Source organism: Mixophyes fleayi, chromosome 1, assembly GCF_038048845.1.
Source record: "Mixophyes fleayi isolate aMixFle1 chromosome 1, aMixFle1.hap1, whole genome shotgun sequence".
NCBI classification, from domain to species: Eukaryota; Metazoa; Chordata; class Amphibia; order Anura; family Limnodynastidae; genus Mixophyes; species Mixophyes fleayi.
In genome coordinates, this window is record NC_134402.1 from 160,932,140 (window position 1) to 160,946,573 (window position 14,434).

The following is a 14,434-nucleotide window of genomic DNA, read 5'->3' on the forward strand; positions in this document are numbered from 1 at the left end:
AATTTCCTAGAAACTTGAGATGCTATGTGGGACTTAAAGTGGTGCAGCATCTAAATAAAATGCTACAAGGCAAATATTACTTGTAGATTAAATTCTAAGTATATTAAGGTTAGACATTTCACCTCATTTCCTATCTAACCCAACTTCATCCCAATTTGTTAGCAACATAGTAATTAAATTAGACAGCAAACAAATTAATCCCCCAAGCAGTATAGTTGAAAATGAATCTTGAAGGGCATTAAGACTTACAGTTTGGTGGGATCTAAATGTTTAACCAAGGGACAATCGAAGCTTTTTGCATCCTGAGACCTTCCAACCAAGCCTTTCGGCTCACACTTTACAGAACATTGGCCACGATTAAATTGGCATTGGTTACAGAACTGCCCATTTTCCAGATGAGTACAAGATAAAAAGAGAGCCTGGATAACTCAGTTGGTAGAGCATCAGACTTTTAATCTGAGGGTCCAGGGTTCAAGTCCCTGTTCAGGCGTGTATGCCTTTTAAACGATGGCAATCTATATTCTCTGTGCCATGCAAAACGTATGCTGTGAAGGATTTCCGCGATAAAAGTGAAAAAGGTCATTATCATCATTTCACAAATTGTTGATGAGGAAACAAGTGATTCTGCAGTAAATAGCCATATTATTTGAACAAAAATACAAGAAACTCCAAGCATAACGCAAGATAATTTATTGATTTAGCTGATGAACTTCTCTTCACATTTTACAAATTCACAGTATGACTGGATTATAATGCCATTACTCAAGCATGACATTAGTGTACATCTGTAAATAAAGTGTACAGATGAAATTGAGTCTTGAAGGGTATGAATACTTATAGTGTAATAAGATCTCTATGATCAACCAAGGTGAAATAAACTTTTTTTTTATCGCAAGTGGATTTATTGACTTAGTTGGTCAACTTCTCTTACCATTACACAATTTCACAGTATGATTACATTACACTGTCTTGTACTGATAAAAGCTGGACATTAGTGAACATCTGTAAGTGCAAGTCAGGTCAGTCCAATCCAAATACATAATTTCCTAGAAACTTGAGATGCTATGTGGGACTTAAAGTGGTGCAGCATCTAAATAAAATGCTACAAGGCAAATATTACTTGTAGATTAAATTCTAAGTATATTAAGGTTAGACATTTCACCTCATTTCCTATCTAACCCAACTTCATCCCAATTTGTTAGCAACATAGTAATTAAATTAGACAGCAAACAAATTAATCCCCCAAGCAGTATAGTTGAAAATGAATCTTGAAGGGCATTAAGACTTACAGTTTGGTGGGATCTAAATGTTTAACCAAGGGACAATCGAAGCTTTTTGCATCCTGAGACCTTCCAACCAAGCCTTTCGGCTCACACTTTACAGAACATTGGCCACGATTAAATTGGCATTGGTTACAGAACTGCCCATTTTCCAGATGAGTACAAGATAAAAAGAGAGCCTGGATAACTCAGTTGGTAGAGCATCAGACTTTTAATCTGAGGGTCCAGGGTTTAAGTCCCTGTTCAGGCAGTGCATGCATTTTAAACGATTGCAATCTATATTCTCTGTGCCATGCAAAATGTATACTGTGAATGATTTCCACGATAAAAGTGAAAAAGGTCATTATCATCATTTCTCAAATTGTTGATAAGGAAACAAGTGATTCTGCAGTAAATAGCCATACTATTTGGACAAAAATACAAGAAACTCCACGCATAACGCAAGATAATTTATTGATTTAGCTGATGAACTTCTCTTCACATTTTACAAATTCACAGTATGACTGGATTATAATGCCATTACACAAGCATGACATTAGTGTACATCTGTAAATAAAGTGTACAGATGAAATTGAGTCTTGAAGGGTATGAATATTTATAGTGTACTAAGATCTCTATGATCAACCAAGGTGAAATAAACTTTTTTTTTATCGCAAGTGGATTTATTGACTTAGTTGGTCAACTTCTCTTACCATTACACAATTTCACAGTATGATTACATTACACTGTCTTGTACTGATAAAAGCTGGACATTAGTGAACATCTGTAAGTGCAAGTCAGGTCAGTCCAATCCAAATACATAATTTCCTAGAAACTTGAGATGCTATGTGGGACTTAAAGTGGTGCAGCATCTAAATAAAATGCTACGAGGCAAATATTACTTGTAGATTAAATTCTAAGTATATTAAGGTTAGACATTTCACCTCATTTCCTATCTAACCCAACTTCATCCCAATTTGTTAGCAACATAGTAATTAAATTAGACAGCAAACAAATTAATCCCCCAAGCAGTATAGTTGAAAATGAATCTTGAAGGGCATTAAGACTTACAGTTTGGTGGGATCTAAATGTTTAACCAAGGGACAATCAAAGCTTTTTGCATCCTGAGACCTTCCAACCAAGCCTTTCGGCTCACACTTTACAGAACATTGGCCACGATTAAATTGGCATTGGTTACATAACTGCCCATTTTCCAGATGAGTACAAGATAAAAAGAGAGCCTGGATAGCTCAGTCGGTAGAGCATCAGACTTTTAATCTGAGGGTCCAGGGTTCAAGTCCCTGTTCAGGCGTGTATGCCTTTTAAACAATGGCAATCTATATTCTCTGTGCCATGCAAAATGTATACTGTGAATGATTTCCACGATAAAAGTGAAAAAGGTCATTATCATCATTTCTCAAATTGTTGATGAGGAAACAAGTGATTCTGCAGTAAATAGCCATACTATTTGGACAAAAATACAAGAAACTCCACGCATAACGCAAGATAATTTATTGATTTAGCTGATGAACTTCTCTTCACATTTTACAAATTCACAGTATGACTGGATTATAATGCCATTACTCAAGCATGACATTAGTGTACATCTGTAAATAAAGTGTACAGATGAAATTGAGTCTTGAAGGGTATGAATACTTATAGTGTACTAAGATCTCTATGATCAACCAAGGTGAAATAAACTTTTTTTTTTATCGCAAGTGGATTTATTGACTTAGTTGGTCAACTTCTCTTACCATTACACAATTTCACAGTATGATTACATTACACTGTCTTGTACTGATAAAAGCTGGACATTAGTGAACATCTGTAAGTGCAAGTCAGGTCAGTCCAATCCAAATACATAATTTCCTAGAAACTTGAGATGCTATGTGGGACTTAAAGTGGTGCAGCATCTAAATAAAATGCTACGAGGCAAATATTACTTGTAGATTAAATTCTAAGTATATTAAGGTTAGACATTTCACCTCATTTCCTATCTAACCCAACTTCATCCCAATTTGTTAGCAACATAGTAATTAAATTAGACAGCAAACAAATTAATCCCCCAAGCAGTATAGTTGAAAATGAATCTTGAAGGGCATTAAGACTTACAGTTTGGTGGGATCTAAATGTTTAACCAAGGGACAATCAAAGCTTTTTGCATCCTGAGACCTTCCAACCAAGCCTTTCGGCTCACACTTTACAGAACATTGGCCACGATTAAATTGGCATTGGTTACAGAACTGCCCATTTTCCAGATGAGTACAAGATAAAAAGAGAGCCTGGATAACTCAGTTGGTAGAGCATCAGACTTTTAATCTGAGGGTCCAGTGTTTAAGTCCCTGTTCAGGCAGTGCATGCATTTTAAACGATTGCAATCTATATTCTCTGTGCCATGCAAAATGTATACTGTGAATGATTTCCACGATAAAAGTGAAAAAGGTCATTATCATCATTTCTCAAATTGTTGATAAGGAAACAAGTGATTCTGCAGTAAATAGCCATACTATTTGGACAAAAATACAAGAAACTCCACGCATAACGCAAGATAATTTATTGATTTAGCTGATGAACTTCTCTTCACATTTTACAAATTCACAGTATGATTGGATTATAATGCCATTACACAAGCATGACATTAGTGTACATCTGTAAATAAAGTGTACAGATGAAATTGAGTCTTGAAGGGTATGAATACTTATAGTGTACTAAGATCTCTATGATCAACCAAGGTGAAATAAACTTTTTTTTTTATCGCAAGTGGATTTATTGACTTAGTTGGTCAACTTCTCTTACCATTACACAATTTCACAGTATGATTACATTACACTGTCTTGTACTGATAAAAGCTGGACATTAGTGAACATCTGTAAGTGCAAGTCAGGTCAGTCCAATCCAAATACATAATTTCCTAGAAACTTGAGATGCTATGTGGGACTTAAAGTGGTGCAGCATCTAAATAAAATGCTACGAGGCAAATATTACTTGTAGATTAAATTCTAAGTATATTAAGGTTAGACATTTCACCTCATTTCCTATCTAACCCAACTTCATCCCAATTTGTTAGCAACATAGTAATTAAATTAGACAGCAAACAAATTAATCCCCCAAGCAGTATAGTTGAAAATGAATCTTGAAGGGCATTAAGACTTACAGTTTGGTGGGATCTAAATGTTTAACCAAGGGACAATCAAAGCTTTTTGCATCCTGAGACCTTCCAACCAAGCCTTTCGGCTCACACTTTACAGAACATTGGCCACGATTAAATTGGCATTGGTTACATAACTGCCCATTTTCCAGATGAGTACAAGATAAAAAGAGAGCCAGGATAGCTCAGTCGGTAGAGCATCAGACTTTTAATCTGAGGGTCCAGGGTTCAAGTCCCTGTTCAGGCGTGTATGCCTTTTAAACGATGGCAATCTATATTCTCTGTGCCATGCAAAACGTATGCTGTGAAGGATTTCCGCGATAAAAGTGAAAAAGGTCATTATCATCATTTTACAAATTGTTGATGAGGAAACAAGTGATTCTGCAGTAAATAGCCATATTATTTGAACAAAAATACAAGAAACTCCAAGCATAACGCAAGATAATTTATTGATTTAGCTGATGAACTTCTCTTCACATTTTATAAATTCACAGTATGACTGGATTATAATGCCATTACTCAAGCATGACATTAGTGTACATCTGTAAATAAAGTGTACAGATGAAATTGAGTCTTGAAGGGTATGAATACTTATAGTGTAATAAGATCTCTATGATCAACCAAGGTGAAATAAACTTTTTTTTTATCGCAAGTGGATTTATTGACTTAGTTGGTCAACTTCTCTTACCATTACACAATTTCACAGTATGATTACATTACACTGTCTTGTACTGATAAAAGCTGGACATTAGTGAACATCTGTAAGTGCAAGTCAGGTCAGTCCAATCCAAATACATAATTTCCTAGAAACTTGAGATGCTATGTGGGACTTAAAGTGGTGCAGCATCTAAATAAAATGCTACGAGGCAAATATTACTTGTAGATTAAATTCTAAGTATATTAAGGTTAGACATTTCACCTCATTTCCTATCTAACCCAACTTCATCCCAATTTGTTAGCAACATAGTAATTAAATTAGACAGCAAACAAATTAATCCCCCAAGCAGTATAGTTGAAAATGAACCTTGAAGGGCATTAAGACTTACAGTTTGGTGGGATCTAAATGTTTAACCAAGGGACAATCAAAGCTTTTTGCATCCTGAGACCTTCCAACCAAGCCTTTCGGCTCACACTTTACAGAACATTGGCCACGATTAAATTGGCATTGGTTACAGAACTGCCCATTTTCCAGATGAGTACAAGATAAAAAGAGAGCCTGGATAACTCAGTTGGTAGAGCATCAGACTTTTAATCTGAGGGTCCAGGGTTTAAGTCCCTGTTCAGGCAGTGCATGCATTTTAAACGATTGCAATCTATATTCTCTGTGCCATGCAAAATGTATACTGTGAATGATTTCCACGATAAAAGTGAAAAAGGTCATTATCATCATTTCTCAAATTGTTGATAAGGAAACAAGTGATTCTGCAGTAAATAGCCATACTATTTGGACAAAAATACAAGAAACTCCACGCATAACGCAAGATAATTTATTGATTTAGCTGATGAACTTCTCTTCACATTTTACAAATTCACAGTATGATTGGATTATAATGCCATTACACAAGCATGACATTAGTGTACATCTGTAAATAAAGTGTACAGATGAAATTGAGTCTTGAAGGGTATGAATACTTATAGTGTACTAAGATCTCTATGATCAACCAAGGTGAAATAAACTTTTTTTTTTATCGCAAGTGGATTTATTGACTTAGTTGGTCAACTTCTCTTACCATTACACAATTTCACAGTATGATTACATTACACTGTCTTGTACTGATAAAAGCTGGACATTAGTGAACATCTGTAAGTGCAAGTCAGGTCAGTCCAATCCAAATACATAATTTCCTAGAAACTTGAGATGCTATGTGGGACTTAAAGTGGTGCAGCATCTAAATAAAATGCTACGAGGCAAATATTACTTGTAGATTAAATTCTAAGTATATTAAGGTTAGACATTTCACCTCATTTCCTATCTAACCCAACTTCATCCCAATTTGTTAGCAACATAGTAATTAAATTAGACAGCAAACAAATTAATCCCCCAAGCAGTATAGTTGAAAATGAATCTTGAAGGGCATTAAGACTTACAGTTTGGTGGGATCTAAATGTTTAACCAAGGGACAATCAAAGCTTTTTGCATCCTGAGACCTTCCAACCAAGCCTTTCGGCTCACACTTTACAGAACATTGGCCACGATTAAATTGGCATTGGTTACATAACTGCCCATTTTCCAGATGAGTACAAGATAAAAAGAGAGCCAGGATAGCTCAGTCGGTAGAGCATCAGACTTTTAATCTGAGGGTCCAGGGTTCAAGTCCCTGTTCAGGCGTGTATGCCTTTTAAACGATGGCAATCTATATTCTCTGTGCCATGCAAAACGTATGCTGTGAAGGATTTCCGCGATAAAAGTGAAAAAGGTCATTATCATCATTTCACAAATTGTTGATGAGGAAACAAGTGATTCTGCAGTAAATAGCCATATTATTTGAACAAAAATACAAGAAACTCCACGCATAACGCAAGATAATTTATTGATTTAGCTGATGAACTTCTCTTCACATTTTACAAATTCACAGTATGACTGGATTATAATGCCATTACTCAAGCATGACATTAGTGTACATCTGTAAATAAAGTGTACAGATGAAATTGAGTCTTGAAGGGTATGAATACTTATAGTGTAATAAGATCTCTATCATAAACCAAGGTGAAATAAACTTTTTTTTTATCGCAAGTGGATTTATTGACTTAGTTGGTCAACTTCTCTTACCATTACACAATTTCACAGTATGATTACATTACACTGTCTTGTACTGATAAAAGCTGGACATTAGTGAACATCTGTAAGTGCAAGTCAGGTCAGTCCAATCCAAATACATAATTTCCTAGAAACTTGAGATGCTATGTGGGACTTAAAGTGGTGCAGCATCTAAATAAAATGCTATGAGGCAAATATTACTTGTAGATTAAATTCTAAGTATATTAAGGTTAGACATTTCACCTCATTTCCTATCTAACCCAACTTCATCCCAATTTGTTAGCAACATAGTAATTAAATTAGACAGCAAACAAATTAATCCCCCAAGCAGTATAGTTGAAAATGAATCTTGAAGGGCATTAAGACTTACAGTTTGGTGGGATCTAAATGTTTAACCAAGGGACAATCAAAGCTTTTTGCATCCTGAGACCTTCCAACCAAGCCTTTCGGCTCACACTTTACAGAACATTGGCCACGATTAAATTGGCATTGGTTACAGAACTGCCCATTTTCCAGATGAGTACAAGATAAAAAGAGAGCCTGGATAACTCAGTTGGTAGAGCATCAGACTTTTAATCTGAGGGTCCAGGGTTTAAGTCCCTGTTCAGGCAGTGCATGCATTTTAAACGATTGCAATCTATATTCTCTGTGCCATGCAAAATGTATACTGTGAATGATTTCCACGATAAAAGTGAAAAAGGTCATTATCATCATTTCTCAAATTGTTGATAAGGAAACAAGTGATTCTGCAGTAAATAGCCATACTATTTGGACAAAAATACAAGAAACTCCACGCATAACGCAAGATAATTTATTGATTTAGCTGATGAACTTCTCTTCACATTTTACAAATTCACAGTATGACTGGATTATAATGCCATTACACAAGCATGACATTAGTGTACATCTGTAAATAAAGTGTACAGATGAAATTGAGTCTTGAAGGGTATGAATACTTATAGTGTACTAAGATCTCTATGATCAACCAAGGTGAAATAAACTTTTTTTTTTATCGCAAGTGGATTTATTGATTTAGTTGGTCAACTTCTCTTACCATTACACAATTTCACAGTATGATTACATTACACTGTCTTGTACTGATAAAAGCTGGACATTAGTGAACATCTGTAAGTGCAAGTCAGGTCAGTCCAATCCAAATACATAATTTCCTAGAAACTTGAGATGCTATGTGGGACTTAAAGTGGTGCAGCATCTAAATAAAATGCTACGAGGCAAATATTACTTGTAGATTAAATTCTAAGTATATTAAGGTTAGACATTTCACCTCATTTCCTATCTAACCCAACTTCATCCCAATTTGTTAGCAACATAGTAATTAAATTAGACAGCAAACAAATTAATCCCCCAAGCAGTATAGTTGAAAATGAATCTTGAAGGGCATTAAGACTTACAGTTTGGTGGGATCTAAATGTTTAACCAAGGGACAATCAAAGCTTTTTGCATCCTGAGACCTTCCAACCAAGCCTTTCGGCTCACACTTTACAGAACATTGGCCACGATTAAATTGGCATTGGTTACAGAACTGCCCATTTTCCAGATGAGTACAAGATAAAAAGAGAGCCTGGATAACTCAGTTGGTAGAGCATCAGACTTTTAATCTGAGGGTCCAGGGTTTAAGTCCCTGTTCAGGCAGTGCATGCATTTTAAACGATTGCAATCTATATTCTCTGTGCCATGCAAAATGTATACTGTGAATGATTTCCACGATAAAAGTGAAAAAGGTCATTATCATCATTTCTCAAATTGTTGATAAGGAAACAAGTGATTCTGCAGTAAATAGCCATACTATTTGGACAAAAATACAAGAAACTCCACGCATAACGCAAGATAATTTATTGATTTAGCTGATGAACTTCTCTTCACATTTTACAAATTCACAGTATGATTGGATTATAATGCCATTACACAAGCATGACATTAGTGTACATCTGTAAATAAAGTGTACAGATGAAATTGAGTCTTGAAGGGTATGAATACTTATAGTGTACTAAGATCTCTATGATCAACCAAGGTGAAATAAACTTTTTTTTTTATCGCAAGTGGATTTATTGACTTAGTTGGTCAACTTCTCTTACCATTACACAATTTCACAGTATGATTACATTACACTGTCTTGTACTGATAAAAGCTGGACATTAGTGAACATCTGTAAGTGCAAGTCAGGTCAGTCCAATCCAAATACATAATTTCCTAGAAACTTGAGATGCTATGTGGGACTTAAAGTGGTGCAGCATCTAAATAAAATGCTACGAGGCAAATATTACTTGTAGATTAAATTCTAAGTATATTAAGGTTAGACATTTCACCTCATTTCCTATCTAACCCAACTTCATCCCAATTTGTTAGCAACATAGTAATTAAATTAGACAGCAAACAAATTAATCCCCCAAGCAGTATAGTTGAAAATGAATCTTGAAGGGCATTAAGACTTACAGTTTGGTGGGATCTAAATGTTTAACCAAGGGACAATCAAAGCTTTTTGCATCCTGAGACCTTCCAACCAAGCCTTTCGGCTCACACTTTACAGAACATTGGCCACGATTAAATTGGCATTGGTTACATAACTGCCCATTTTCCAGATGAGTACAAGATAAAAAGAGAGCCAGGATAGCTCAGTCGGTAGAGCATCAGACTTTTAATCTGAGGGTCCAGGGTTCAAGTCCCTGTTCAGGCGTGTATGCCTTTTAAACGATGGCAATCTATATTCTCTGTGCCATGCAAAACGTATGCTGTGAAGGATTTCCGCGATAAAAGTGAAAAAGGTCATTATCATCATTTCACAAATTGTTGATGAGGAAACAAGTGATTCTGCAGTAAATAGCCATATTATTTGAACAAAAATACAAGAAACTCCACGCATAACGCAAGATAATTTATTCATTTAGCTGATGAACTTCTCTTCACATTTTACAAATTCACAGTATGACTGGATTATAATGCCATTACTCAAGCATGACATTAGTGTACATCTGTAAATAAAGTGTACAGATGAAATTGAGTTTTGAAGGGTATGAATACTTATAGTGTAATAAGATCTCTATGATCAACCAAGGTGAAATAAACTTTTTTTTTATCGCAAGTGGATTTATTGACTTAGTTGGTCAACTTCTCTTACCATTACACAATTTCACAGTATGATTACATTACACTGTCTTGTACTGATAAAAGCTGGACATTAGTGAACATCTGTAAGTGCAAGTCAGGTCAGTCCAATCCAAATACATAATTTCCTAGAAACTTGAGATGCTATGTGGGACTTAAAGTGGTGCAGCATCTAAATAAAATGCTATGAGGCAAATATTACTTGTAGATTAAATTCTAAGTATATTAAGGTTAGACATTTCACCTCATTTCCTATCTAACCCAACTTCATCCCAATTTGTTAGCAACATAGTAATTAAATTAGACAGCAAACAAATTAATCCCCCAAGCAGTATAGTTGAAAATGAATCTTGAAGGGCATTAAGACTTACAGTTTGGTGGGATCTAAATGTTTAACCAAGGGACAATCAAAGCTTTTTGCATCCTGAGACCTTCCAACCAAGCCTTTCGGCTCACACTTTACAGAACATTGGCCATGATTAAATTGGCATTGGTTACAGAACTGCCCATTTTCCAGATGAGTAGAAGATAAAAAGAGAGCCTGGATAACTCAGTTGGTAGAGCATCAGACTTTTAATCTGAGGGTCCAGGGTTTAAGTCCCTGTTCAGGCAGTGCATGCATTTTAAACGATCGCAATCTATATTCTCTGTGCCATGCAAAATGTATACTGTGAATGATTTCCACGATAAAAGTGAAAAAGGTCATTATCATCATTTCTCAAATTGTTGATAAGGAAACAAGTGATTCTGCAGTAAATAGCCATACTATTTGGACAAAAATACAAGAAACTCCACGCATAACGCAAGATAATTTATTCATTTAGCTGATGAACTTCTCTTCACATTTTACAAATTCACAGTATGATTGGATTATAATGCCATTACACAAGCATGACATTAGTGTACATCTGTAAATAAAGTGTACAGATGAAATTGAGTCTTGAAGGGTATGAATACTTATAGTGTACTAAGATCTCTATGATCAACCAAGGTGAAATAAACTTTTTTTTTTATCGCAAGTGGATTTATTGACTTAGTTGGTCAACTTCTCTTACCATTACACAATTTCACAGTATGATTACATTACACTGTCTTGTACTGATAAAAGCTGGACATTAGTGAACATCTGTAAGTGCAAGTCAGGTCAGTCCAATCCAAATACATAATTTCCTAGAAACTTGAGATGCTATGTGGGACTTAAAGTGGTGCAGCATCTAAATAAAATGCTACGAGGCAAATATTACTTGTAGATTAAATTCTAAGTATATTAAGGTTAGACATTTCACCTCATTTCCTATCTAACCCAACTTCATCCCAATTTGTTAGCAACATAGTAATTAAATTAGACAGCAAACAAATTAATCCCCCAAGCAGTATAGTTGAAAATGAATCTTGAAGGGCATTAAGACTTACAGTTTGGTGGGATCTAAATGTTTAACCAAGGGACAATCAAAGCTTTTTGCATCCTGAGACCTTCCAACCAAGCCTTTCGGCTCACACTTTACAGAACATTGGCCACGATTAAATTGGCATTGGTTACATAACTGCCCATTTTCCAGATGAGTACAAGATAAAAAGAGAGCCAGGATAGCTCAGTCGGTAGAGCATCAGACTTTTAATCTGAGGGTCCAGGGTTCAAGTCCCTGTTCAGGCGTGTATGCCTTTTAAACGATGGCAATCTATATTCTCTGTGCCATGCAAAACGTATGCTGTGAAGGATTTCCGCGATAAAAGTGAAAAAGGTCATTATCATCATTTCACAAATTGTTGATGAGGAAACAAGTGATTCTGCAGTAAATAGCCATATTATTTGAACAAAAATACAAGAAACTCCACGCATAACGCAAGATAATTTATTCATTTAGCTGATGAACTTCTCTTCACATTTTACAAATTCACAGTATGACTGGATTATAATGCCATTACTCAAGCATGACATTAGTGTACATCTGTAAATAAAGTGTACAGATGAAATTGAGTTTTGAAGGGTATGAATACTTATAGTGTAATAAGATCTCTATGATCAACCAAGGTGAAATAAACTTTTTTTTTATCGCAAGTGGATTTATTGACTTAGTTGGTCAACTTCTCTTACCATTACACAATTTCACAGTATGATTACATTACACTGTCTTGTACTGATAAAAGCTGGACATTAGTGAACATCTGTAAGTGCAAGTCAGGTCAGTCCAATCCAAATACATAATTTCCTAGAAACTTGAGATGCTATGTGGGACTTAAAGTGGTGCAGCATCTAAATAAAATGCTATGAGGCAAATATTACTTGTAGATTAAATTCTAAGTATATTAAGGTTAGACATTTCACCTCATTTCCTATCTAACCCAACTTCATCCCAATTTGTTAGCAACATAGTAATTAAATTAGACAGCAAACAAATTAATCCCCCAAGCAGTATAGTTGAAAATGAATCTTGAAGGGCATTAAGACTTACAGTTTGGTGGGATCTAAATGTTTAACCAAGGGACAATCAAAGCTTTTTGCATCCTGAGACCTTCCAACCAAGCCTTTCGGCTCACACTTTACAGAACATTGGCCACGATTAAATTGGCATTGGTTACAGAACTGCCCATTTTCCAGATGAGTAGAAGATAAAAAGAGAGCCTGGATAACTCAGTTGGTAGAGCATCAGACTTTTAATCTGAGGGTCCAGGGTTTAAGTCCCTGTTCAGGCAGTGCATGCATTTTAAACGATCGCAATCTATATTCTCTGTGCCATGCAAAATGTATACTGTGAATGATTTCCACGATAAAAGTGAAAAAGGTCATTATCATCATTTCTCAAATTGTTGATAAGGAAACAAGTGATTCTGCAGTAAATAGCCATACTATTTGGACAAAAATACAAGAAACTCCACGCATAACGCAAGATAATTTATTCATTTAGCTGATGAACTTCTCTTCACATTTTACAAATTCACAGTATGACTGGATTATAATGCCATTACTCAAGCATGACATTAGTGTACATCTGTAAATAAAGTGTACAGATGAAATTGAGTCTTGAAGGGTATGAATACTTATAGTGTAATAAGATCTCTATGATCAACCAAGGTGAAATAAACTTTTTTTTTATCGCAAGTGGATTTATTGATTTAGTTGGTCAACTTCTCTTACCATTACACAATTTCACAGTATGATTACATTACACTGTCTTGTACTGATAAAAGCTGGACATTAGTGAACATCTGTAAGTGCAAGTCAGGTCAGTCCAATCCAAATACATAATTTCCTAGAAACTTGAGATGCTATGTGGGACTTAAAGTGGTGCAGCATCTAAATAAAATGCTACGAGGCAAATATTACTTGTAGATTAAATTCTAAGTATATTAAGGTTAGACATTTCACCTCATTTCCTATCTAACCCAACTTCATCCCAATTTGTTAGCAACATAGTAATTAAATTAGACAGCAAACAAATTAATCCCCCAAGCAGTATAGTTGAAAATGAATCTTGAAGGGCATTAAGACTTACAGTTTGGTGGGATCTAAATGTTTAACCAAGGGACAATCAAAGCTTTTTGCATCCTGAGACCTTCCAACCAAGCCTTTCGGCTCACACTTTACAGAACATTGGCCACGATTAAATTGGCATTGGTTAAAGAACTGCCCATTTTCCAGATGAGTACAAGATAAAAAGAGAGCCTGGATAACTCAGTCGGTAGAGCATCAGACTTTTGATCTGAGGGTCCAGGGTTCAAGTCCCTGTTCAGGCAGAGTATGCCTTTTAAACAATGGCAAACTATATTCTCTGTGCCATGCAAAATGTATGCTGTGAAGTATTTCCGCGATAAAAGTGAAAAAGGTCATTATCATCATTTCTCACATTGTTGATAAGGAAACAAGTGATTCTGCAGTAAATAGCCATATTATTTGGACAATAATACCAGAAACTTCACGCAAAACGCAAGATAATTTATTGATTTAGCTGATGAACTTCTCTTCACATTTTACAAATTCACAGTATGACTGGATTATAATGCCATTACTCAAGCATGACATTAGTGTACATCTGTAAATAAAGTGTACAGATGAAATTGAGTCTTGAAGGGTATGAATACTTATAGTGTAATAAGATCTCTATGATCAACCAAGGTGAAATAAACTTTTTTTTTATCGCAAGTGGA

The 14,434-nt window shown here is 35.3% G+C and overlaps 1 non-coding gene across 1 annotated transcript; it reads left to right on the plus strand.

The window, feature by feature from the left end:
• The first annotated feature begins 2,498 nt into the window (after positions 1-2,498).
• Positions 2,499-2,571, plus strand: TRNAK-UUU (transfer RNA lysine (anticodon UUU)). The gene has a single exon. It is a non-coding gene; the product is annotated as a tRNA-Lys (tRNA).
• Positions 2,572-14,434: the final 11,863 nt, after the last annotated feature.